The sequence below is a fragment of the Pseudorca crassidens genome, chromosome 1 (genome assembly GCF_039906515.1).
Source record: "Pseudorca crassidens isolate mPseCra1 chromosome 1, mPseCra1.hap1, whole genome shotgun sequence".
Classification (NCBI taxonomy): Eukaryota; Metazoa; Chordata; class Mammalia; order Artiodactyla; family Delphinidae; genus Pseudorca; species Pseudorca crassidens.
In genome coordinates, this window is record NC_090296.1 from 30,303,599 (window position 1) to 30,328,829 (window position 25,231).

Sequence of the window (25,231 nt, forward strand, 5' to 3'; positions counted from 1 at the left end):
TTGAAGGAGTGTTGTGTTGTTTATTTTTAAGTGAGCATGTTACCAGGCCGTGTTATATTGGAATAACGTGCAAGGGTTGGAAAGTACTTCGCCACCCTATTTAATATTTGACACCGCCATGTTCGAATTAGCTGAAAATAACTGTGGAAAAACCAAAAGGTACAAAAAAGATTAACAACATGTTTAAAGGGATGGACAGTAAGCCCCTTGAGAAAAGGTGAAAGGATTTGGGCTTGTTTAACTTGGGGAAGAGAATTAGGGGTCACTTAGTAACCATCATTATTTGTATCATTGAGAAAAATAAACTGACCAGTTGCCTTTGGTCTCTAGAGAGGACAGGAGGAGCACCTTGGGGCTTAGAACAAGTTGACAAACTTCTTTTGATATCAAAGATTTTTGACTATTGAGGTTCAAATGGAACTTGCTGATAGTCAAGGATTTCTCCTGTGTGGAGCTAGGGACGTGGGCTAGATGACCTTTTGGGGACCTGTCTACCTCTTCAATGCTTTGAATTGCAGCTGGGCAACCTGAAAGAGTGAGTGCCTGACTCACCACCAGGGTGTGGGAGGCATGGGGAAAATTAGTCTCACGAATGCTTATTACGATCGTTAACTAAAATTACATTTCTAGGCTTGCTCCTATTCACCCTGGAGCAATGTCCCAAGCCCGTATGGGGACTCTTCTTGTTTTGATAGTGTGAGACACCAGCTGGAGAGTGAATGAGGTGGCAAGAGACATTTTCCTCCAGAGAAACACCAAACATGTGAAAAAGGAACAGTGAGAAGCAGCAGAAAAAACCACTAAGGCCAAGAGGCCACGAAGTGAAAATTGTTCTGTTGAAACTCCACCTGAATTCCCCTCCAGTTCTCAGGTCATCGGACCCCACCATGTCCAGTGTCATCCTTGGTGCGTGGACCTCGTAGTTGCTCATATGGCCTGGATATTATTCCCAGCTGGATTTTGGTTGAAGACCTCACTAATATACATGGTTGTCTACTCTCTTCTCCTCTACTTGGTGGGGAAGAAAGGTCTTATTACAAAACAAAGTTAATTTTGTATTTGTGTATATTAGACAAAAATTCTGTTTGGGAAAGGCAGTGATCAGGATGCTTTCTAAATAACTTAGAAAAGAACTCCTATAGAATGGTTTTGCTTGGTATTTGATTTAAAGAAGTAGCAAGGATTGTGCTGTATGTAGGGTGTGAAGTCAACTTTCTGGGGGCCAGAAATATGTAAAAGAGGTTGGGAATGGAGGTAACTTGTGTAAGGGGGGTGGAGGAGGGGCGTGATGAATTGCTAGCATGAACACTTACGCTGAAACTGCTACTTGGCTGAGTTATGGGTTCAGAGAGATTGGCAGTTGGTAATTTTGAAAACGTCTTTAGTTAAAATAGATTGTTTTCCCTCCGTAGACATCAACCTTTTGTCCACAACTGAAGAATAGATGAATACATTTTGACCATATACTGTTACCTTGCATAATGACCCCCTAGTTATTGGTTTGCTTTATGATACTGATCAATTAATCAAACATTTATTGAAGGCCTTCTATGTTGCAATACTGTGCTAGGTTTTGCAGGACATAAAAGAGGAGCAAAGGAGAACTGAAACAAACTTTTGGGGGTACTTTCTATGTGCTAGTCACCGATAGGCTTCTTATAGGTGTTAGCGTGTGAAAGCCATATTTAGTCCTTTCAGGTTAAGATTATTATTCCTGTTTCACAGAAGTGGAAATTGAAGCTCAGGGAGATGGAATTGACAAAGATAGTAGTCACAGCTGGTAAAGTCTGATATTTCTAATCAAGGGTTTTCTGGCCCTAAGACTCTCTCCACTGTATAAGAAAGCTTTTCTGTTCATGAGGAGGAGAGACAGGCAATTAGTATATTATTTAAGACAAGACCATCTAATTAAGTGTCAAGTTGGTGCAAAATGGGCCCAGCAAAGGGAGCTCAGCAAAGTGTCAGATGGGCTCAGCAAAGGGAGTTAGGATTAGGAGTGCAGGCTGAAGTATGTCTTCATGGAAAGATGAGCAGGGCTTCCCTGGTGGCGCAGTGGTTGAGAGTCCGCCTGCCGATGCAGGGGTCACGGGTTCGTGCCCCGGTCCGGGAAGACCCCACATGCCACGGAGTGGCTGGGCCCGTGAGCCATGGCCGCTGAGCCTGCGCATCCGGAGCCTGTGCTCCGCAACGGGAGAGGCCACAACAGTGAGAGGCCCGCGTACCGCAAAAAAAAAAAAAAAAGATGAGTAGAGCTGGGTGGGTAAAGAGAAGACAGGCCACTGACAGCAGCAGGGGGGAATGTCTGAACAAAAGCTCAGAGGTGCGAGTGACATTGTAGGTTTGAAGCCGTCACAGAGATGAGCCTGAAGGGAGTTGGGGGAGATCCTGGGCTGTAGTGAGGAGTCATAGGAATGTAAGTAGCATCCTCATTGTGGTGGGGCCTGATCCATAGCAAAGGAAACAGGAATGGTAGGAAGTCAGGGGCGTCATGAGTTCTCGAGCAGGAGAATGTGATGTTTAGGATGGTTACGCGAGGACAGCCCCAACACACATGTCAAGAAGTTTGGGTTTCGTACGTGCTTCCCACCAGGCTGCCTCTGACCCTGTTGTGGTTATAGGATCCTAGCCCTTGTGGGGAAAAGAAGTGATCAGATTCCTTCTAAATGCCTTTTAACAGAACCCCACTGTATCCTGTCTTCTCTGTGACACTTGTCCAGCTGATGAAAGGTTCATCTTTCTCGGTATCAAACGATTCCGTGGGCATCGTCCATGAAGTATACTCTGAAACCAGAGAATCTTCTATTATACTACCGATTGGTTTGCAGTGCATTTGGGGAGGAGTATGGGATATCCCAAGAGGCTGGTTGGCCCCAGAGAGCTTTATATCTGACAGACCAGTTGAAATTTGGGGTCAAAATCTATGATTGTCCTCCTAGTCAAGTTGGAGAAAGGGTTGATTTGGAAAAGCACCCTTTGGACTGAAAGGTCAGTGAATGTCACTGAGGAAAATCAAGGCAACCAGGCTTAGATTCTGGCCATGGCCTTTGTTTGGGGGTAGCAGCTCCTTTTGGTACCACTGTCTGGACACCCGTAGCTGATTTACCTGTTGGAGGATGAAGAAGCTGTGAGATTGCAACCCCCTGTCCTCATTTCCATTTCTATCTCATACTCCCCACTTCATCTTGTTGATGGATTCCTCACTGGCCCCTGAGGCTGGAAGAGGTGTAGCCGTGTGTGCAGACTACGGACAGTGAGTCCAAAGTTCATGGGCCATCTTCTCCATGGCAGCCAAGCATGGTTGGCTCTTCCTGACGTGCTACATCATAGCCACCACACTCTCCATGGAATCTTCCTGGCGGCCTTGACAGGGGTTACTGTCCCACTTAGCAGACGAGAGACCAAAACTCAGAAGGGTTAAGTGACTTGGCCAAAGATACACAGAAGTGGTAGGGCCCAGACTAGGCTCCAGATCTTCTTTCTGATATTAACACGAGTGCATTTGCATTGCTTGTTACTCGCCTGTAATGTTCAGTGACAATTGCCTTGACTTAGGCCTGGCTAAAAGTGAGAGCCCTGGACGGAAAAGGTCATCTGACAGCACAGAATTGAAACGGTAGAATAATAACCACCTTCCCTGGAAAAATGATTGGATCCACCCCTTCCCCTTCCACCCACCCGCCCAACATTTATGCAGCACCTGGGCCTCATACAGCACTATCTCACCAAACTCTTTCAAAATCGCTCTCTCCTTCATCTGCCTTTAGACTTTAACATTGCCATAGATCTGGAACAGCCAACGTTCTGGGGCTGAGTTTTAACTGCCTCTAGCGCAGTGTTCTGTGTGTTTCATGCATCTACATACTGGCTTGAAATTTCCCTGCGTGTCCCATAGAGAACACCTCAGGCCTGCCTCAAATGGTGCATGAAGTCTATCATAGGCAACCCTCAGAGTGGGTTTTGCCCTGCTGAGGCTGAGAAAGTTGGCTTTAAACGAAGTCTCTGCCTGGTGATTGGCGCAGGGAGACAGAGCTTCAGAGACAGCAGCTTGCCCTCCCTGCTCCCTCTCCATTAATTCCAGGAAACTCTGCAGCTGCTGTCCCTGCTCTCCTGTCCTCCTGGTCTCTCCCCTGCGCTAATCACAGCTCATTTCCGCTGCATGCCTCATTTGGGAGAAGAGCGCTCCAGGGCTCCCAAAATGTGAAGAGGGAAATTAAGGATGGTTGGCCAAATGGGTCAGTCCATCGTCACTGGGACCGCCATCCTCCTCCCTGGAAGGCCCCTGTGCTTTGTCCAGGGCTCACTGGGTGAGAGTTTCCCCGTGGGTTTTTCCCAGGACCAGGTGGGGCTGGCTTTGGATGCTAAGGAGAGAAGGGGGACCAGGCTCTCTGAGCGCCAACTACACGTCATCATAGGTTCTCTAATCTCCTCACTTCCTTTAATGACCTGTGATGTTGGGCCTATATTACAGCTGAGGGAACTGAGGTGGAGAAAGGTTAAATAGTAATTTGCCCGAAACCTGGTAAATGCATATGTCTATTTCACTTCAAAGGCTGGGTTCTTTCTTTCCTTTTTTTTTTCCTTTCTCTTCCTTTTAACCATTGCCCAAGGAGGTGGACCCTCCTGCGTCCTCCCCCTCCTTCCTTAAACCATGGGCTCTGGGCTTCTGTTCATTCTTGTTTCCTGTCCTCCAGCCTCCTCTGGGAACCTGGCTTTTTCCTATAGTAACAAGAATCCTACTGGCTACTGGGCAAATCCATCTTCGCTGGGAGTCCTGTTACCCATTGGCTGGCCAGCATTGTGGGTTTAGCCATATGCTAATGAATCCATGTTTCCCAACAAAGGACAGACTGGGCAGTTGCAAAGAGCCAGCTGCCCTGGCCAGGCCTGTCTGTGCCGGGCAGCTCCGTAGGACCATTTTAGGTAGCTGCGCGCTTGTCAGGTGGGGAGCGAAGGGCTCTCTCTGACTCCCAGGTAGGGCACAAAGGGACTTCTTTCCCTTTCATTACTTCTTTTTAAGTCCCCTGGGCATCATTTGGTTGACCTGCTTCAAAAGAAACTCAGTCTCCATCTTTGTAACTAAGGAGTCCAACCTGGTATTGGTCAGATGATCTTGAAAGTTCCAGGGCGCCATTTTAGCGAGAATGTGACGTTATAAAAAATTAACCTTTTTCTTCCATCCCCCCCATCTTCCTGCCTTACCCCCATTGTCCAAGCGAAGGAATGTTTCTAAGGAGAGTCCTGCTTCTGTGAGAGCCTTTAGATCTATCCCTTCTGGAAATTTCTCCCTCCCAGTAGGCTGTGGAAAAGGGAGCTGGGCGCCAAGCGGACGGTACCCAGGAATAGCTTAGCCTCAGGGTTTGATGTGCATTCACCCTTCCGGAAGGCAGGGTCAGGAGGGGTCAGCTGGCAAGGCCCCAGGGGCTCGTTTGCTGTCGTGGCTGAACAGGAGCAGAGGCAGCCCTGGGAGCAGGATGCCAAGATGCCAGACCCCCCAGGGGACGCTCCCAGGGGACAGTCCGCGCTGTGGAAAGATTTAGGAGGCCTGGGTGAGAGTCCCAGCCCTGCTGCCACCATGCCCTGTTACCCTGGGCATGTCACTTTACCATTTGGGGGCTCTGTTTCCTTGGTTTTTGGGGGGGTTTTTTTGGTTTTTTTTTTTGCGGTACGCGGGCCTCTCACTGTTGTGTCCTCTCCTGTTGTGGAGCACAGGCTCCGGACGCGCAGGCTCAGCGGCCGTGGCTCACGGGCCCAGCCGCTCTGCGGCATGTGGGATCCTCCCGGACAAGGGCACGAACCCGTGTCCCCTGCATCGGCAGGTGGACTCTCAACCACTGCGCCACCAGGGAAGCCCCTCCTTGTATTTTTTAAAGGAGGGTTTGGACCAGGTTGTCCAAGGTTCACCCTGGTGCTGACAGTCAGAGGCTCGGGTGGATCACGTCAGGAATGTGACACTGCGCTATCCTGTCAGAGAAACTGGTTTGCATTTTTCAAGCCCCTGGGGTCGCTCTGGTGGTGGAAGGTTTAGGCACTGTTGCGGGGGTCGTGGAGGGGAGGTGGTGGTTTATATGTTTATATTCTCCCTGCAACCCCCTGCAGCATGACCACTGATCATGTCTGGGAGGTAGCTGCCCTCTCCGCCTGCTCTCTCTGTCCACCCACACGTGTGACCCCCCTGGCCCCCCAGCTCCATCCACTTCTTCTCCTGATTGAAAAGGCAGATGGAGACCCGGCTGGGTTAGGGTTGGGCAGGGCATCTTCCCTGTGGGTCCGGGGTGCCTGCGGAGGGCACACCTGCCGAGAATCACTGCTGTCTCCCAGCTCTGACTTCCAGAGTCAGGCCCCACTGTCCCGCCCGCTGGGCCCGTTTCAGATGAGGCTGCGTTGGCCCCATATGCTGCCCTGTCCTAGGCTGTCGGGTGCAGAGAAGGGGCCTCAGACCTGGTCCGATAGAGGAGGAAACAGAGACACAGGAGAGGCATGGCCCAGACCTCAGAGCTCCCTGGAGGCCCTGAGGGTGTGAGGCTTTGGACTCCCAGCTGAGCGCCCTCTCCCTCGCCTCCAGCTACCCCTTTATCCAGGCTCTGTTCCTCCCCTTTTGGTTTCAGGGAGCTAATTAACTTCTTTGCCTTTTAAGCCCGTCCGGTTCCTCACCTTTACCTCTGTGAGGGCTGGGTTTGGAGGTGAGCTTGACCTGGTTTTGCCCTAGGATAATTTGGGAGTGCTTTTCATCCCGCATCCTACATTAGCTGCCAGGGCTGGGACAAGCCGTTCGCCCAAATCCTCACGCCACCCTGCCGATCGTCAGGTTCCCCTCCAGGCAGCGGGCAGCGTGGACAGGGGACAGCGGGTTGTGGAGAGGAAAGCAGCGCCTCGGCGCAGGTGGGCAGCCCTCTGACTTGGGAAGCTGCCGGGTGGTCAGTGCTCTCCGCAGGGCTGCTCGTCGCACCCCGTCCCCCCGCCTCAGCCTCCGTGTGTCAGGAGAAGGTCTCTCTCCACTGCCTCTTTCCTGTGGCCCAGGGGTGTGGTGGTCACCTGTGGGGAGGTTGGGATAAGATGTAGGTTTTCATCTTGCCTCTGCCACCCCCTTACTAGGTGGTCTTGAGTAAATTACTTCACTGCTCTGAGTTTTAGCTTCCATCAGATGCGGACAGTGACACCCGAGTCACAGGCTGTTTTAAGAATTAAATGAGGAAGTGTGTTCAAAGCGCCTAGCACCTAGGAAACACAGTGACAAATGGTAGCCATTAATAGTACTAATACTACTGCCCCTCTGGGGAAGACTCAGAGAATTGAGTTTCTGCCTCTTGTTGAGAATTCAGCCAGTATGCTGGTTGTATCTCCTGAGTGAGCTTTCCTGGGTTCTTATTTTCATTCTCTTACCCATGCCTTCTCGCTTCCTTCTTCTTTGTCTCCCACCTTTTTCTTTGTCTCCTTTCTTCCTTCAGCAGTCCTTCCCCCAAGATTTACTAATTCTTCCGCTCCTCACTTTCTCTCTCCTCTCTGTTCTCATGATTCTGGAACCGTGATGACCTCTTTTCTTTACTTATTCATGGTCCGAAATGCATCCTGGCCGTTCCGAAAGCTGGTACCATCAGCTTTTCTGCTCACTGTGAGTTCCGCCTCCCAACCCCAGGAAGACCCTGCAGTCCCCCCCGACTGCAGCCTCCCTTCCTGGCTGCAGGGTCAGCACCACCTCTTGAGATGGGAATTTTCCCACAAGGATCCTTTGCCATCTCGGATCTTTCTTACTTTCTATTCTTCGGGTTCCCAACCACCGTGGCAGTGAATATACGAGTCTGAAACTCAGCAGAGAGGTCTGTGCTGCAGATGTCACTTTGGGAGTGACAAGTGTGTAGGTGATATTTAGGGGAAGTGAGTCTAACTAGATAAAGTTAAGAGACTGGAGTAAGGAAGAGTATCCAGTAAAGGAGGCTGAAAAAGGGCAGCGGAGAGGTGGGAGGAGGGCAGGTGAGTATGCTGAGGAGAGAGTGTGCAGAAAGGGGGATGGAGAGTACTGGCCCTTTCAAGGAGCTGTGCTAAAAAGAGGAGCAGGAATGTGTTTCTCGATGGAGGGGGGGGTTGCTCGGTCAGGGTCTCCTTGAGAGATGGGTGCTCTTCTGTCAAGAGCATATTTGTACGCTGGTCGACTAGAGAGAGAGAAACTGATGATGCAAGAGGGAATTATAGCAGGAACAAAGTTCTCAGGGAGGTGTGAGAGGTCAGGATCCAGGCACAAGCAGCAGCTGGAAGAGTTGTTCCTGGTAACAGGAGGGAGACAGGCGTAGGGGCACAGGTGCGGGGAGATGGGTGGAAGCCCGTGGAGAAGATGAGAACGTTTTATGCTTATTGCTTATGTATTTTTTCAGCTAAATGAGAAGAGTGCGAGAAAGGCATACGAGGTATGGGAGATTTGAGAAGATGGAGAGATGAGGGAGAATGATTTGTGGTCCCCATTCAGTGGAGACTGGTTAGCACAGGGGTGTGATTTGCTCTGCTTGGGTTCAGCATGGAACAGGTGGAGGGCTGGGCTGAAGTGGAGTTGAGGTGAGTAGGAAAGAGGGGTGAGTAGATAGAGGCAAGGGTGTGATTTTAGGGGTGGATAAGGAGGCTATGGCTATGGGCGTATGAGAGGTGATGACTGAGGGGGTGGTAAGTGGTAAGAAGCGGTGAGGTCAGTGTGTTGGAGCCCCTGACCCCACGAACTGATGGCATCGTCAGTAAGTTAGGACCACGCTGGCTGTTACTAGCTGTGCTCTTTTGATTTTTTGGCTCAGGTATGTCCTTCTTAAAATAGTTGAACAGACGCTAAAATAGAAAATGGTGAAAAGCAATGCTTGTTCTGGGGCTGTTGAATTCACTCATCATTCAGTGAGTGCAGTTTAATTAGGTTGCAAAGATTTTCAATGGTTCATGACGACACAATGGAAATGATATCTTACATCTCTCCTACCCCTGTCAGATCAGTCCCACAAACACTGGGGTGGGCTCCTGTGTTTGTTCTCAGTAGCACAAAGGAAATATTCTGAGTGCTTTGCTGTCTGAAAGGCCTTATCTTGGGGAGAGAGTGTGTGTTGCCGGTCTCAAGCTGCTGAGAGGAAGCAAAGGCCCCCTGCTTATGCACAAGACCCCCCAGGTCTCTGGCAAACAGAACTGCTATCGGGAAGATAGCTTATGTGTGTCTGGACACTGGCCAGTATGAATTGCTGTCCTTTGCATCCAACAATCCAGGACTGTCTGAAACACTTAAGAGTATGTTGACAGTAGGCTCTGAGGTTGAGAGAAATTCAGAATTTCTGGGAATGGGAATAGAGGGTTACTTGTTAGTGCCAAAACCAAGCAGAAGAGTGGTAAAACCTTGCCTTCAAAAAGAGCGTCTTCCATTTTAACAAAGCCATAGCGCACACCCTATTGCTGTGATCCTCACAATAAAAGGATGAGGCGGGCAGGAAAGATTTTGGAGCCCTCTTTTGACCACGGTGGACTCAGGGTAGCGGGTGGGCTTGCCTGTGGTCCTACACACCTGCGCCATGGCACAGTTTGTCGATATGCAGGAGCCTCGAGGAGAGTCTAGGAAGCAGAGTGTCACCAAGCGCAGCCCACGGACCCTGCATCAGGACCTGCATGTTTAAAACCTCTCCCCCGTACCCTAAAGCTGGAAAGCCACTGGGTCACCAGAATGACGTTGCTGTGGGCTGGGGACGTGGAAAGACCAGCAACTGATATTTCCTCCCTGAGGTCTTTGTTCTCCAAAGAAAAAGGAAAAATTCCCCCTTGAGGCCAGGAGGGTGAAAGAGGTGTGTTCTTTGGATGTGTGTTGAAGGAAGAGAGCATACAAGAGTCTTCAAGGGGATTGAGAGACTGGGTAGAGGGCGCCCCAGTGGTTAAGATCCTGAACAAGGAAACCTGGTTTTGATCAGCCCACACGGGGGCCTCGTCCACAAAGCAACTTGCGACTTGCCATACCCGTTTCAGCCATGGAGTTTTGCCCTTGACAGTGGCCACGAGGGGCTTCTGGGGAGGTCAAGGGAATCCTTCCTGATGTCATTCTTAAAGATGGCACACCGTGGGTGCACTGGGTGTGCTCGGGCAGTTTGTCCAGCCTCTCAGCACTTTGGTTTCCTTGTCTGCATTGGAGAGCAGAAATGTCTTCACAGAAGTGGGCTATTTGGACTGGACTTGAAGGCTGAATAGAAGTTCCTAGGGTGGGCACAAGTGGAAGTGATATTTCATGGATCCTTTTATTCATATATGAATTGACGGATTCACTCACTCAATGAGAGTCTTTTTGATGGAGAGGTGGGGAAGGAAGTCAGATTAGAGAGAAGGAAGACTGGGTGGGGTTTCCCAGAAAGAGAGGGAGCGAATTTAGGGCAGTGCATCTTGCTAAAATGCAGATTTAGGTTCATAGGTCTGGTGTGGGTGTTTCTAACAAGCCCCTAGGTGATACTCATGCCACTGGTTCATGGACCACACTTCATGTAACCAGAGCGTAGACTATCTGCTTGACAGGTTTGGCTGTGAATGGGAGTTGAGAGACGGCTCAGAGAGACCTTTGTGTGCAGAAGTGTGAAGTGCACAAAGAACAGGAGGTTTTTGGGGGTGGGGGTGGGGAGAGGGAGGATATCATGGCAAGTACTTTTCCTTGAGGCTGTTGCATAGGGTGTAGAAGTGGCTGGGTCAGTGGTCAGAAAGAAGATGAATCTAAGACAAGCAGCTGTGGCCAGGCAGCAAAGAGGCTTGCAACACGGAGGAGCTTACTTCCCGCCGTGGGCAATGAGAGACGTAGGAATCGCTTAAGGAGGGGTGGGTTAGTACCTCATAACTAATGAAGTAGAAAAAAACACTAACCACTATTAATTTTTTTCTTTTCAGAAAGGGTCTTTCAGATGATTTTCTGTGTACACAGAAGTATGTGACTCCAGGAATACTGTCTGTTAGTCCAACCACAAAACAAGGCCACCATCTGTTTTGTGGTCCTAGTTGTTTCGATAGGGTCTCTGACTCACAGAAAGGCAAACAGGAGTTAAATGTCTGTTTGGTGACCTCCTTAAGGTTCGAATCCTTAGTGCTCACATGAGACTTTTAACCTATTAAGCTTAACAGTTTCCAGCTCAGAGGTAGCAACTAGGTTTCTTCTTGTATGCAAACTCACGGAATGGTCATGGTGGATTGGAGTGCTGTGTGGACAAGGATCCAAGGTCTCAGCATGAGGAGCGAAGAGAACGTTGAATTGATTAATGATGTCTGCCGTGAGTATGGGATGGAACAGGGCACATATGCCACGTATTTAGCTCTCTCTGAAGGGGGGTCAGATTTCTGGTGATGAATATCCTCTCATACCTATTCCTCAGGTGAACCAGAGTCATTTCAGAGACACTCAGTGCCTTAATTTCCCTGGTTATGGAACGGTGTTGATGACCACCTATCAGAAGGGCTCTGTGAATCTTCATACAGTTGTGAGGCTCTTGTCTACAGTTACAAAGTACCAGGAAAGGCTTTCCTTTTGCATTACTCTACTATCGATGGGTATTTTCGTACTGAATAAACTATGTGTCTTAGGGCATCATTTCTATTAAATCTGAAGACAATGCTGGTAACTGGAAATAGCCATTGATTTGCTTTCTCTTGTTCTATCTCAACTCCCTAATTTATCCAGAGGAAAAAAAGTAAAGCCCATGTAAAATCAACTCCTCCAGCTTTCTAAATAAACAGCGAGATCAATTCTCATTCATGAATTTGTTGGATAAATATTTGATTGTAAGGAAAAGTCAGATTAATCTTAGATTAGAATTTGACTGCTGGAAAATGATCTGTGAGTTGGACTGAGTGCCCGAAGATGCAGGACGAGTGCAAAGCTGGTGCTGCCTTTGTGTTGGGGGTTGGAAGCAAATTCTGAGTTAATACAAGGCCAGACAGATGGTGCTGGGTTTGGAGCCCAAGGATGTTTCTCCTCTAAGTAGGGTTGGTTCAGCTTGATTTTAGTTTTCTTCTCATGGAGGGTGTTGAAGGATATCAAGGACCTCAGGCGCTCAAGGAGCCTGGGAGAGAGGCTTCAGGGGAAGCTGGTTGTCATCACCGTCATCCTCATTTTCCATTCTTCTGCCATCACAACTTGGAAAGTGGATTAGTGATGTGGGGGAATTGGGGGGTGAAGAGGGAGAGGATTAAAAGGAGTTGGTGAACCATTTTTGGGGCTTCAGGGTGGGTGGTAGGGTTGTAGGTGTCTTGATTGTGGTGCAGTCTGGTGAATGCAAAAGGGGGGCCCTGTCTGCTCTTTTCTTCTTCTCCTAAATAAGGTGAGTAAGAAACATTCCTATCCTTTCTTAACTGACAGTGTACTCGAGGTGTCTGGGGCTGATGCGAACTTGGCTTTGGATGCTATATGTCTTTGTGTGCTCCTCTCAGAGGCTCTACTGGGGGAGCTGGTGATGGGACGTCCATCCTGGTAGCTCCATGTGGGATAACTGGCCCAGCAAAGCTGCATGGGATAGTGAGGTGGGGAGAGGGGAAGGACACCTCCCCACCCCAGCCTCTGGCAGAGAAGCTGTGGCCAATGGGGGTCAGGGGACCTCTGTTGAGATTCTCAGGAGCTGAAGCCCAATAATGTCACCACAGGCCGCTACCCTACTTCCTGCAGCCTCTAGGGCCCCTTTGCGTGGGCTGGACTGTCTCACTGCGGGGTGAGTCTTCCCCCGGGTTTTCCAGGATTAGCCACTGCCAGATGGTGAGGGCTTGACGTCCTGCCTCGTGTGAGCAAGCCCGGCTTCCTGAAGGATTTCGCTAGAGGCATGGAACACTGAGGCCCAAAAAGGCTTTAGGGGACAACTAGTCACCTGTGTGTGGTACAAACTGAGGAACTGAGGAAATTGAGGCACAGAGAAACTCAGTGACCTACATTACTGTGTCTTAGCGAACCTCTTGTGAATAAAAGGGGAAAATGCTATTATATTTAACAGCTTCAAGTAAGGAGCTGAACTCAAGCTGGGCCACCACGTTTAGGTTGGCCATCTTGGGTCATGATGTAGTGAGAGACCATGATGCAGAAAGAGTCCAAATGATGAGGGTGTGAAGACATGGCTACTGGCTCTGGTTCCACGACTTGCTGTCCACCTAAGCCATTCTGAGCCTCAGTTTCCTCACCTGTAAATTAGGAATACTTATGTCTGTCCTGCCTACCTCAGAGGATTTTTGTGGGGAATCAAAGGAAAGCAGGGAATAGAAAGGTGTTTACTTAAAAATGTTATGAGAATTATCATTAAGATGGCCAAGCATTGCTTTCTTTAGCTAACATACTGGCTGTAGGTTGCTGCTCTGCTCATATCAGTCTGTGGAACTTCCAGGAAGTCCCTGACTTTCTAATATGGGGGGACTTGTTCCAGAAAACCTACATAGAAAGCTTGCTGGAGGCAAGAGAGGGGCTCAGGAAGGTGCAAGGAGGGTGGAGCAGGGTGAGGGTGAGATGGGAATAGAGGTCAAGACCAGAGGCCAAAGATGGCATCTTCTGTGGTGAAGAGGTTCCCTCTGGCCCACACCGTGCAGACAGGTTGGGACCAGGAAGCCACAGACGTGCTGTTGTTGCATGGTGAGGTTTCACACCTATTCACTTCTTTTTTTAGTCATCCCCATATTGTTGCATAAATTGTCTTAGTACCCACTATTGTTCTTTTTTTTTTTTTTTTTTTGCGGTACGCGGGCCTCTCACTGCTGTGGCCTCTCCCATTGCGGAGCACAGGCTCGGGATGCACAGGCTCGGGATGCGCAGGCTCAGCGGCCCGGGCCCAGCCGCTCCGTGGCATGTGGGATCTTCCTGGACAGGGGCACGAGCCAGTGTCCCCTGCATCGGCAGGCGGACTCTCAACCGCTGCGCAACCAGGGAAGCCCTCCACTATTTGTTCTTTTAAAAAATTAACAGCCCTGTATGGAGCAGAGGAAATGAGATAAAATCCCAAACCCCACTTCTGCCCTTCATTGTTCAGCCCAGTGCTGGTCCTTCTGTGTCTGGGACTCGCCTAAGCAGGAGTCCTGTCAAGTGCCTGGTTTTTCTAGAGCCTTCACACCAGACCCCTTACTTTTTCTCCTTTGCTACTGTTTCAGTTATCTGTGGCTACGTAATAAATTACCCCCAGATGCAGCAAACATTTATTATGTCATAGTTTCTGAGGACCAGGAATCTGGGAATGGCTCAGCTGGGTGGTTTTGGTGCGTGTTCTCTCAGGAGGTGGTAGTCAAGATGTTGGATGGGGCTGCGGTCATCTCCAGGCTTGACTGGGGTTGAAGGAGTCACTTCCAAGCTTGCTCATGTGGTGTTGGTAGGGCTGAGCTCATCTTGGGCTGTTGGACTGAGGGCCTCAGTTCCTTACTGGCTGATGACCAGAGGCCCCTCTCAGTTCCTTGCTATGTGGGCCTTTCCATAGGGCTGCTCATAACATAGCAGCTGACCTTTTTAGGAGGAGGGAGAAAGAGGGAGAGAGAGAGAGAGAGAGAGAGAGAGAGAGAGATCAAAATGGAAACCCGAGTGCCTTTTTACAATTTAGCCTCCATAGTTTCATACTGTCACTTCCTTTTTTACTGTATCTGTTAAAGCAAGTCATTAAGTTCAACCCACACTCAACAGTTGAGGAATAGCCTCTCCACCTCTTGAAAAGAGGAGAATCAAAGAATTCGATGGCATTTTAAAAAAACACCACAGCCACCAACATTACTAGCTGGTGATTATTTCCATCCTCTCCACTGTTCAGTCTGTCTTGCACTGCTGCTCTCCTGCCTGGGCACCAGCATCTCTCCTGGATCTGGCCATTCTTGGAGAATATGCAGGGCCACTTGACCAAACTCTGGAACTGTGGGAAAAGCCTCCACTAGGACCTGCCCCAGCCTTGCAGGCAGGGCTCTGACACCTGGGACTGAAGAGCTTCAATCCAAGGTCAGAAGGAACGAACTGGCTTCCAGAGACTTGATGCATCTCCTAGGGCAAGGATGGAAAGTGATGCTGGCAGGGCCTAGCTTTGGCCATGGAACCTACATCCAAAAAAATGACCCCTGCTATCAACGAATGGAATCAGATAAAGGCAATATTCTTAAGACTATTTTATATGGTATTTCCAAACCTGAGCCTGATGGACAAAGCCTGTGGAAGGAGAAGCATGTTGTGAGATAATCTACTGGTGAATTCTTCCCTCTACAATGCTGAAACCACCCAGTCATTCAGAGAGTGATGAGGGTCCGCTACTCTTGGGGATCACTTTACCCAGTTCTAATCAGCAATGGTTCACAGGGTAATACGTTCTCTTCAGTTCTTATCTTACTTCATCTCTCCCTTGATGGTGGTGGCCATGGACGCCAGGAAGGGCTCTCTCCAGGTTCTCCTCCTTTTGTGACCGTTGTCTCTTTCTCACTGAATTCTCTTCTTGATGCCCTTTCATGCCTTTAGTTCTGGTGGTTACCCTCCCCCCTCCTCCCAACGAGGTCCTTTTTATTTTTCAATCTGTGGTCTCTCACTGAGTATCTCACCAAGTGCCAAGGTTTCATCTACCACCCACACCTGATGATTTCTAAGTCTATATCTCCAGCCTGGTCCTCTCTCCTGAGTATAGACCTGTATTTTCTCAGCGACCCAAGGACAACTCCACTGAAAGTCTCATCACACTAAGTGCAATGTACCAACACGAATCTATTGTTACTCTCTGCAAGCCTGCTGTCTCCATCTCAGCTAACAGTGTTATCATCTACTCTGTGTCCCAACCTAAGAATCTTGGTGTTATTTTTAATTTTTTTCTCTTGCTCACACCAATGTCCAGGCAAGAATCATGTCCCATTGACTAATTCTACCTCTCAAATGTTTCCTACATTAATCACCACTGCTTCTAGGCTGGTCCTATGCTAGTGCCCCCACTAGAACATAAGCTGCATAGGAGTAGGAACTTTTATCTGTTTTGTTCACTGCTTAGCACCTCACACAGTGCCTGGCACATTGTAAGTGCTCAATAAAAATTTTCTGAATAAATGGATATTGTAACTGGTTATCCTGCCCTAGCCGTCTCCACCATACCGTCTGTCCTAACCACCAGAGTCATCTCTCTAAAGCATGGGTACAAGAAACTCAGCTCCCTGCTTAAAAAACTCTGAGGATTCCTCACTGCTTACAGAGTCAAATTCCAATGTGTATGCCTGTATAAGGGGCCCTTCACAATCTTTCCTCTTACCTCTTCAGCGTCATCGTTTGCCACTTCCCTTTTCTCCTGCTCTTCTTGAGCTACTCTACTTTGCCTGAATAAACCATGCACCTTAAATTTCTTGCAATTTCCTCTCCCTGTAATTCTCTTTACCCTTCTTTTCCCTTAGGAAATTCGTCCTTCAAGGCCCAGCTCAAATGCTACCTCCTCTCAGTGGCTTTCCCCAAGCTTCCCATCATTGATTGCTTCTCCATCTGTAAGCACTCTATTCATTCCCCTATTATAGCACTTATTACACTGTATTATAGTTTTTTCAAAAAATATAACCTATAATAGTTATCTGTTGCTGTATAACAGATTACTCCAAAACGTAACAGCTTAAAATATAAATATTATCTCATAGTTTGTATTGGTCAGGAATCTAGGTGTGGTTTTGCTGAGTGTCTTTGGATCAAGGTTTCCATGAAGTTGCAGTCAGATTGTCATCCAGAGCTATGGTCTCATCTGAAGGCTCGACTGAGAGAGGACCCTGTTCCAAGCTCACTCGCATGGTTTTTAGCAGGATTCATTTCCTCCCAGGAAGTTGGACTGAGACCTTTCCAAGGACATCTCACAACACAGCAACTGACCTCCCTTAGAGCAAATGAGTGAGAAAGCATAAGACAGAGTGCCAAAGATGAAAGCCAAAGTCTTTTTAAAACTTAATATTAGGAGTGACATCCTATCACTTCTGTCATATTCTACTTGCTAGAGGTGAGTCAGTTAAGTCCAGCCCACCCTCAAGGGGAGAGAATTACACAAGCTTATGAATACCAAGAGACGGGGATCGTTGGTGGTCATCTCAGAAGCTGCCTATCACACCTCCTAAACCTGAGCTCCTCAAGGCAGGATCCACGCCTCATTCATCTTCGAAACTTCAGCACCTAGTATAGTTCCTGGCAGTTGTAGGTGCTCATTGAATTTGGTCAAATTCAATAGAATTATTTTTCTGTAAGAACCTGATCACGATAAAGTAAATTGCAAAGTCAGAAGAACCCTCAAATTAGAATTAAAAATGATTTAAAAGATAAAATGAAAGACAAAGTGTTTAAGTGTCATGGACACACTGTCAGTCCTCTATTTCTAGGCACTTCTATGATTGCTTCCCAGCAGCACATAGAAAAGGCCAGCAAAGCAAGAAAGCATCATTTTCCTTTTGACTTGGCACAACTCTGAAATATTTTTGAAAGAAAAAATTGGAATACCATTGCAAAGCTCCTCAGACAACTCGAGAACTTATACCACCCGTGAGTCCATCTTCCAGTTCATGGAAGATCAGCAGTTGGAGGATCACAGGCAATCAAGTGTTGACCAATCACTGCTCTTTTCTACCAGCTCTCCATCAATTATACCATAAAATCCTCCCAGACAGAAGATCGCAGGCTCTCCAATCTGAGCAACAATTTCTTCTTCGGGCTCACTTTTCCAAAGAAAACCCAAAGCCTTTAGCCAGCGCCCATGGCTAGATGCTCATGATGTCCAGAGAGGCCTAACATGCACAGCCAATGTCAGGGATTCACGTACAATATTGATGTTGGGCTCTGGACAACGATTCAGTCTGGGCTCCATGCACTGCTGTGGGACAAGCATCACTTTGGCAGATGGCTGCCTCCAATCTACAGTTCCAAGTGAAGATTTAGAAGGAGACTTAACCTGAGTTGCTCATGTAGGGGACCCTCTTCTTCCATTCCTGCCTGGTAATATCTGCCCACTGTCACACAAACAGCTCAATATCGCTCATGATGAAACCTTACCCAAGGCCTCTGCTGCCTGCAGACTCATTGACCCCCCATCTGTACAGACCCAACGTTTTGCATGGGGGTGGGTGGTGTGGTTGATGAAAAGTGCTTTTAGTTTCTAGATTTCTTGTGCTTTCTGTCGTGGTATTGGACTAGGAATGGGCTAGTTCAGTGGAACATTTGCCTGAAATTCTAGCAGAACTAACTTACTTTAATTTCCTTCTTAGTTTCTTTCACATTGAGTGTCAGCTGGCAAACTTTAGAAGGCTTGTTTATTTCACCAACCAGATGGGCAATTTGGGATCACAAATACCTCTAAAAATAGTGTTTATAGGTGGCATAGACAGAGCCACAGCTTTATGGATAACAGATTCCTATCATTTCATTTAATATATTGGAAAACTAAGGCCTGTGAGGCAAAGTGACTTTTCTCAGGGACTCAGATGTTGCATCATATATCAAATTGTGGTACTTGCTCCATGAGGGCAGATTTTGGTTTTCCCCACTACTGTATCCCCAGTGCCTAGAACACTGCCGGCCACATTTATTTATTCAAAAAATACTGTTGAGGGAATGAGTAAATGAATAAATGATCCTTGGTACTCAGCTGCAGTGACTAATTAGGGGCACTGGGATCATTACCGTGGTTCTTGACATCTTTCTCGTACCTTGGCCCCAACCTGGGACAGTCAGGTAAGTTATATAAAAGCAGGTCAAGGCTGTCCCATGCCCTTATTTCACTTTAAGAGGACTAGCTGAAGTGCCCTCAGGCTTATATGTGAGACCACACTTGACCATGAAAACTTGGGGAATTTCTAGGGCCATTTGAGAATGGAGCCATGAGCCCTTAGTGATTGAGCCCATTAAAAGTGCTCCTAATGTCCTTGCTTGAATGGCTTTCTATGATTATTAATGATAATGATTGAAGCAACAATCCCTGTGGCTTGTCTCCTGTGTGACATCTGGGTGCCCTAGAGTTTGACAGCTTTGAGGGAGGATAAACAGACCCCTAAGATGGGTCAGACTTGCTGATGGTAAAGTGTTTTAGCCAAGCAAAAGGCAGCCATGGCATCCACCATCATTTATTTTGAATGCGTTTTTGTTTGTATGGTCTTTATCCTTTCTACTCTTTCTCTTCTTTGTCCTCTTTGAAGTACATTAAAATGGTGAGAAAAAAGGGAGGCATGCAGGTGCCTCTGGAGTGCCATTGTGGTCCTTGATTTGTAGATGTCTTAGTATTAGAAGAACATCTGGGGCAGATGGGAGGTAAGCCTGTAGACCATTGTAGAAGGTTTGTAAAGCAGGGCTGGAGAAGCAATCTATGTGGGGAAGCAGTGCCCGGATAACACGCTTGTCACAATGTATGTGCACAGAGTTCAAATTCTTGATGGCTCAGAATTGGTTCCTCCCTTTACAGATTAAGTATAATAACTCAGAGCTTCATTCCTTCGATAAGGAGAGAAAGAGAGAAAGGGAGGGAGGGAGAGACAGAGACAGAGAGAGACAGAGAAGGAGAGAGAGAGAGAGAGGATAAGTGAAAATGAATGGATCTGATGGAGTGAGATGGCTTCCCAAAGTGAGCTAGTAATATTTTTTTCTCCGCAAATTACTCTTTAACGTGGGTGATTCAGATTTGACTGCACTGTGCATAAATTCTTTAGCTAAAGCTTCTTATATATTTTTGCAATATGTAAATATTAGAAATTGTATGTGTGTATGAATATAGAGAACTGCTAGAAATTTGAGCCAAATTAGTTTCTAATGAATGCCTATGGAGACTTGTTTTTGGTGCTTTTTCAGATTGGAATCGATCCTACATATTTTATATGATATGATTTCTATAAACCAGGCATCAGACCAAGGAGTGCAATTTGAATTTTGCAGTTACTTGCCTGAGAACTGTGGTATTTAGGTTTTCCTTTCCTGAGAAATTAGTTTTTAAGAGATCAACATTGATGAATAAGGTAATAAAATATAATTGGGTGTTTATCATTTCACAATGAATAAATAATAGACCATGCTAGTTCCACAGTTATTTGTATCTATTTTATTTATGTTTTCAGCACATACCTAGCAAGATAATTTTTTTTCTGGAGCTCTAATTTAATCAGTGATGTGGCTTAGCCTAGTCCAAATTAAATATTGGCAATAATGTAATGAAAAACTCTTTTAATAAGGATCATAATGTAAGAGACACATGTCATAGCCATTTGTAGATTTCTTTTTGCCCAGGGTTTGTTGAAAATGAACTGTGTTTCTCTCACTGTGCTATCTATAGCCTGACACTGACTGGTTAATGGCTCTGTTAGCTTCTAAGTCACAGTTGTAATGTGAACTCAATCAACAAGGTATATTTAGATATTTTTGTCCCTAAAAGGTTGGAAATATCCATGTGTGTGGGCAGTTGTGTATGAGCATGTGTGGAAGTAGGCAGCTGTAAATATAAAACTAACGCTGGTTTTGCCTGGATATTCATCTGTGTGCCTTCTCACTCAAATACCGCGAACTCCTGTTCGCTGTCCCTGAACATTGTCAGTGTCTATGCACATGGGTTCTGGAAAGCCATGACGTGTATCCTTCAGGTGGCAAGGGGGCAATCCCTGCTTTCAGACGCCTGCCTTCTCTTTTTCACTGAGTTCAGTAGAGTGCAATTTCATACATACCAACCTCATGAACAATCTTCTTTCTGAGAAGCGTCTCACATCCTGCTGGTTTCCCTTTTCTACCCAGCTGCTGAAATAGCACCCCAAAGCCAAATCTCCGTTGTCTGAAAGCCCTGTCCAGAAGTTAGGTCTCCGCACATGGTGGTCATGGGTTACATTTCCTGTTTCAACTTGTAGGGAAGATTGAGGTCCGTTTTGGAAGGGATTAGGGCTGGATTAAGAATGTCTCTTTACACCAAGTTCACCACTGGACCAACTGAACAAACGGGCAGAAGATTTATTGAACCCTCCTAATAGAACAAGTTTGGAGGAACACTCAGGAAGGACTTGGTTTTTAATGATCTAGCTGGGATGAATCATGCACACCACGCCACTTTCTAAATCCATTTTGGTAATTGAAATCTTATAAATGTCCTGTTGAATCATCTCACCCAGGGGACCCGGGAAGTGTTGTTTCCCCTTCACTCCATTGGGCTATTTAAATAGCAATGCAGGTATTCCTCGCTTTAAGAAAACTGGATATATGGAAAATCTAGATTTCCAAGCAAGCACTTTAGAGAATGATGGTTAATTTTACAAAACAGATTAAGACAGGAATCTTTAAGTAGTGGGTGGCCATAAGTAAATTGCTTTACTGCCAAGGTGCCTCTTTATTTTCTACCACCCTTGAGTTGGAAAGACTATTATCCACTTACTTCCAAGGATTTTAGAAATTAGTTCTGGGCAAAAATAAGGACTTCTAGCAGTAAAACTTAGATATGGGCTTCTAGCACTTTCCTTAGCAACTTTTCCTTTTGTCCAACAGTATGCTTTATTCAGTCATTTCCATGGTAGATAAGAAGTCTTATCCCTATAGTTTTATCTGGGAAATGACTTTTCCAGTTTGTAGAGAAAGGCAGCAGACAGGCAACCTGTTCTGGTGGCACAGAAATGAGGACTTAGTTCTGGGCATAGTTTTTGCACCTGCTAATGGCAGCTTGGGTGACTTAACTCTTCGTGTCTCACCCTCCGCAGCTGAGAAGTTGCATCACCTCCTTTCCTCTCCCACTTGAGTCTGAATTCTGAACTGAAGGAGCTCTGTAGCCAGAGCTGAGGCTAATCTTAGTCCTACATTTTACCTGGGGTGGAGGCTGTGTGAGCTTCGTTCCCTTCCTTTGGGTGTGAAGGTCTTTGGGGGGAGGCTGGTGACTTTCTCAAAACCGGAACACAGAGAAAGTCCATGGGATTTTTTGAGACACTTCCAACAGGATTTTCTCAAGCCCACTTGCTACTGTTCACTGGTCCAAAGCTATCCCAGAAAATGTCTTCAGTGGTCGAGAGGTCTTGAAAAGAGAGTTGGCTCTCAGTAAATATTTGGGGAGTGTTGTTGGCTTCATGAAGCATGCACCCCCACCACCCTCACCCCCGGAGGCATCCAGAGGCCAGCTGTGGAGCTACATGTCACGCTCTGGAATGTGCTGACCTTCCTTCCCGGGGAAGGTGACACTGCTGAGGGTATTATTATTAGTAGGGCAACTTCTGCTCAGCTCTGTCAGCAGGCCCTCATTCAGGGTCCTTATCGAGCAATGACAAACTCATGAACCTTTGGCAGTCAACACCGCTGACCACCCTCTCCTTCTTGAAAGCTCTTCTCTGGGCCGCTGAGACCCATACTTGAACGGTTTGCATCTTACCTCTCTCCAGCCATCCTTCCAGTTTCCTCTGTTGGTCCTTTCTTTTGATCTTCAAATGGTTGAGTTACTCAAAGCTCAGTCCTAGACTTTTTTCTTTCTTCTTTCCTCTTCCTTTCTCTTTTTTCCCTTTTCCTAGATAATTTCATTAACTCTCATGGTTTCTATGACCACCTATTTAGCAAAACCTCCTAAATTTATGTCTAGTTCATATTTCTTTTGAGCGCTAAACCCCTATATTCGACCATCCGCTTGACATTTCCACCCAAAGTCTCACAGACTTCCCAAATTCAACATGCTCAAAACAGAGTTCTCCTCCCCCTCCCCCATTTGGTCCCTATATGCTTTCTGTAGTTCCTCATTTGAGTAAGTTTCACTGCAACCCACCTTGTTTCTTAGGTCGGAATCTTGAGACTATTTCTCATCATCTCTTTCCCACACTCCCAATGCTCAAATAATGGTCACGTCCTGTCAATGATTTCTTTAATATTTCTCCAAGCTCCACCTCCACCATCCTTGTCTCTCTCCTAACAGCAACATCCACCTCCAAACTAGTTTCCTGGCAACAATTCTTACATCTCTACATTCCCTCTGCCCCCCGCCCCCAGTTCTTTCCTTAGACAGCAGCTCCTTCCTTCCTCCTTTCCTTTCCTTTCCTTTCCTTTCCCTTCTTCCCTCCCTCCCTTCCTCCCTTTCCTTCCCTCCTTTTTGATGACTTAAATTTTTCTTTGTGTTTTCCTTATTTAAAAAGACCTTTTCAACTTTTTATATTGAAATAATTAGAGCTTCATAGAAAGTTACAAAATATATTACTGAGAGGTGCCATGCACTCTTCACCCAGTTTCCCCCAATGTAACATCTTCCGTAACCATAGTACACTATCAGAACCAGGCACCTGACACGATGCAATCACAGACCTTATCCATACGTTATTGGTTTTACATTCACACACATGTGTGTTTATGCATGTATGTGTACACTTCTATGCAATCTTATCAATACGTAACTCACTGCAATCAAGGTTCAGAACTGCTTCACCACCCAAAGATCCCTCGTGCTGAAGGAATGCTCCTTTAAAAACACAAGGCAATTCAGTCACTGCCTTGCTTAAAATGCTTTAATGATTTTAGAGCCCCAGATCCTTAAATGAGGGCCACAAGTGCCCATGTAACTTGGCTGTAGCTACCTCTCTGGGCACTTCTTGCCCTCCTCCTTTTGCTCGGCAAGCCTCTGCCTACTGGCCTTTCCCTTCCGTTGAATTTGCCAAGCTCCTCCACTGCTCAGAGCCTCTCCACGTGCTGTTCTCCTCACGTGGAATCCTCTCCCTCGCCCACTCAGCTAACTCCCCCTCATCTGCCAGGTATCAGCTTAAAGATCTTTCTCAGGGAAGGTTTCCTTGACATCTCAGACTAGATTTGATTCTCCTGTGATTTTTTTCATTGCCAATTGTGTTTTTTCTTTACAGTACTTACACAATTATAGGTAAATAGGTATGTGTGTAGTTTATTAATTTGAGTTCTCTCTGACCAGACTAGAAGGGTTTGGGGGTGGGGGTCTTGCCCACCACTGTATCTTTTCTGTCTAGTGCCATGGCTGGCCTAGCAGATGTTCAATAAACCCTAGTTCATGAACAATTACTGTAAGCTGGCTGGTTGTGGCTGGGTGTGCCCTAAGGCCGCAGAACAGGGCAACATCAACCTGCTGTTCTAGGTATATACTCCATGAATTCATCTTCAACCTTACCAGATGCCCTATCTGAGAACCTGGGCATCTATGGCCCAGACCACCCAGAATCTCAAACTGGTATTTTCTCTCCTATTCCCATCCCAGTGTTCTGTGTGAGAGATCAGAATAGGGAACAACCCTGGCTAGTGTTCTTCTTAGACAGATCTTTGAGATGCTGTCAGGAATATCAGCTGGATGTTCATCCAGGCTTTTAATGTAAGCCTTTGCTCTCCCCAGAGTCGCTGGCATGGTGTCACTTTGAGAGGGTTATTCAGAGCTGTGAGGGTCTAAGTTGCATGGCTCCTGAGAAGTCCTAGAAATGCTTTTAGATCAGTCCTCTCCTCAATGCTCCCACCTGCTATTTGCTAGGTGTCCCCAACTCCCCTCACCATGAGTCATTCTGTCCCCACTCTCACTCTCAGAGATAACTCAGTGTGGTTTGCATTGGTGGCGGCCCTGATCTGAAGGGTCCTTATAGTGACTGAATAGACAGTATTTCCCCCAAAGGACCATGATAGAACTCTGTGAGGGTTTGGAAAAGAAGAAATGGGGGCCTCCTGCTGAGATGTGGCTTTGCCAAGGAGTGGTGGTACCGCGTGGGATCTTGACTGTGGGGGACACTGGGTTGGACACTGTGTTGGTTGCCCCTAATTGGTGCCCCATCTATACTATCCTTCTTTAGAAGCTCACAATCCCTCATGTGAAAGAGGCGACACATGCACTATATGGTGGATTTGGCAGAATTGGGAGAAGGGTGAACCCCTAGCAATAGGCAAAACTATCAATTCTTTTGTGACAGAGTCAGTAAAGGGCTTTGCCCGGGGTGTCTGGGCAGATCCCTGTCTGATTACAGCCCTGGGAAACCGGGGGTCATCATCCAAGTTTCCCTTCCCTGCCAAATAGGAGGTCAAGGTCTTCACGTTCTGTGGCTCACAGCTGTCCTCCTGCTGCTGGTGTCTCTCTTTTGAGTGGGCGGTGGCTGAGAGCAGAGCCCAGCTCCAGTGTAGGTCTGCTGGGGCTGGGTCCTCTTAGGTCACATTAATGTCCCTCCCTGCTCTTATTATTGGCTTGGCTAACGTGATACATAGGATGGAGAGAAGAGTTAGAGCCAGTGACGAGTCCTTTCAGGATAGACCTGGCTGTCGTGCTCCCTTGCAGTGGTGCTCCACTTCTTCACCCTCCCTGCCAGGCTGCTTCCCTCCATAGGGCCTGTTACTGTGCAGGGC

At 47.1% G+C, this 25,231-nt stretch overlaps 1 protein-coding gene across 1 annotated transcript in view; it reads left to right on the forward strand.

Moving 5' to 3' along the window:
• DPF3 (double PHD fingers 3) overlaps window positions 1-25,231 on the forward strand; it is a 266,033-nt gene that overhangs the window by 219,051 nt on the left and 21,751 nt on the right. The window lies entirely within an intron of this gene.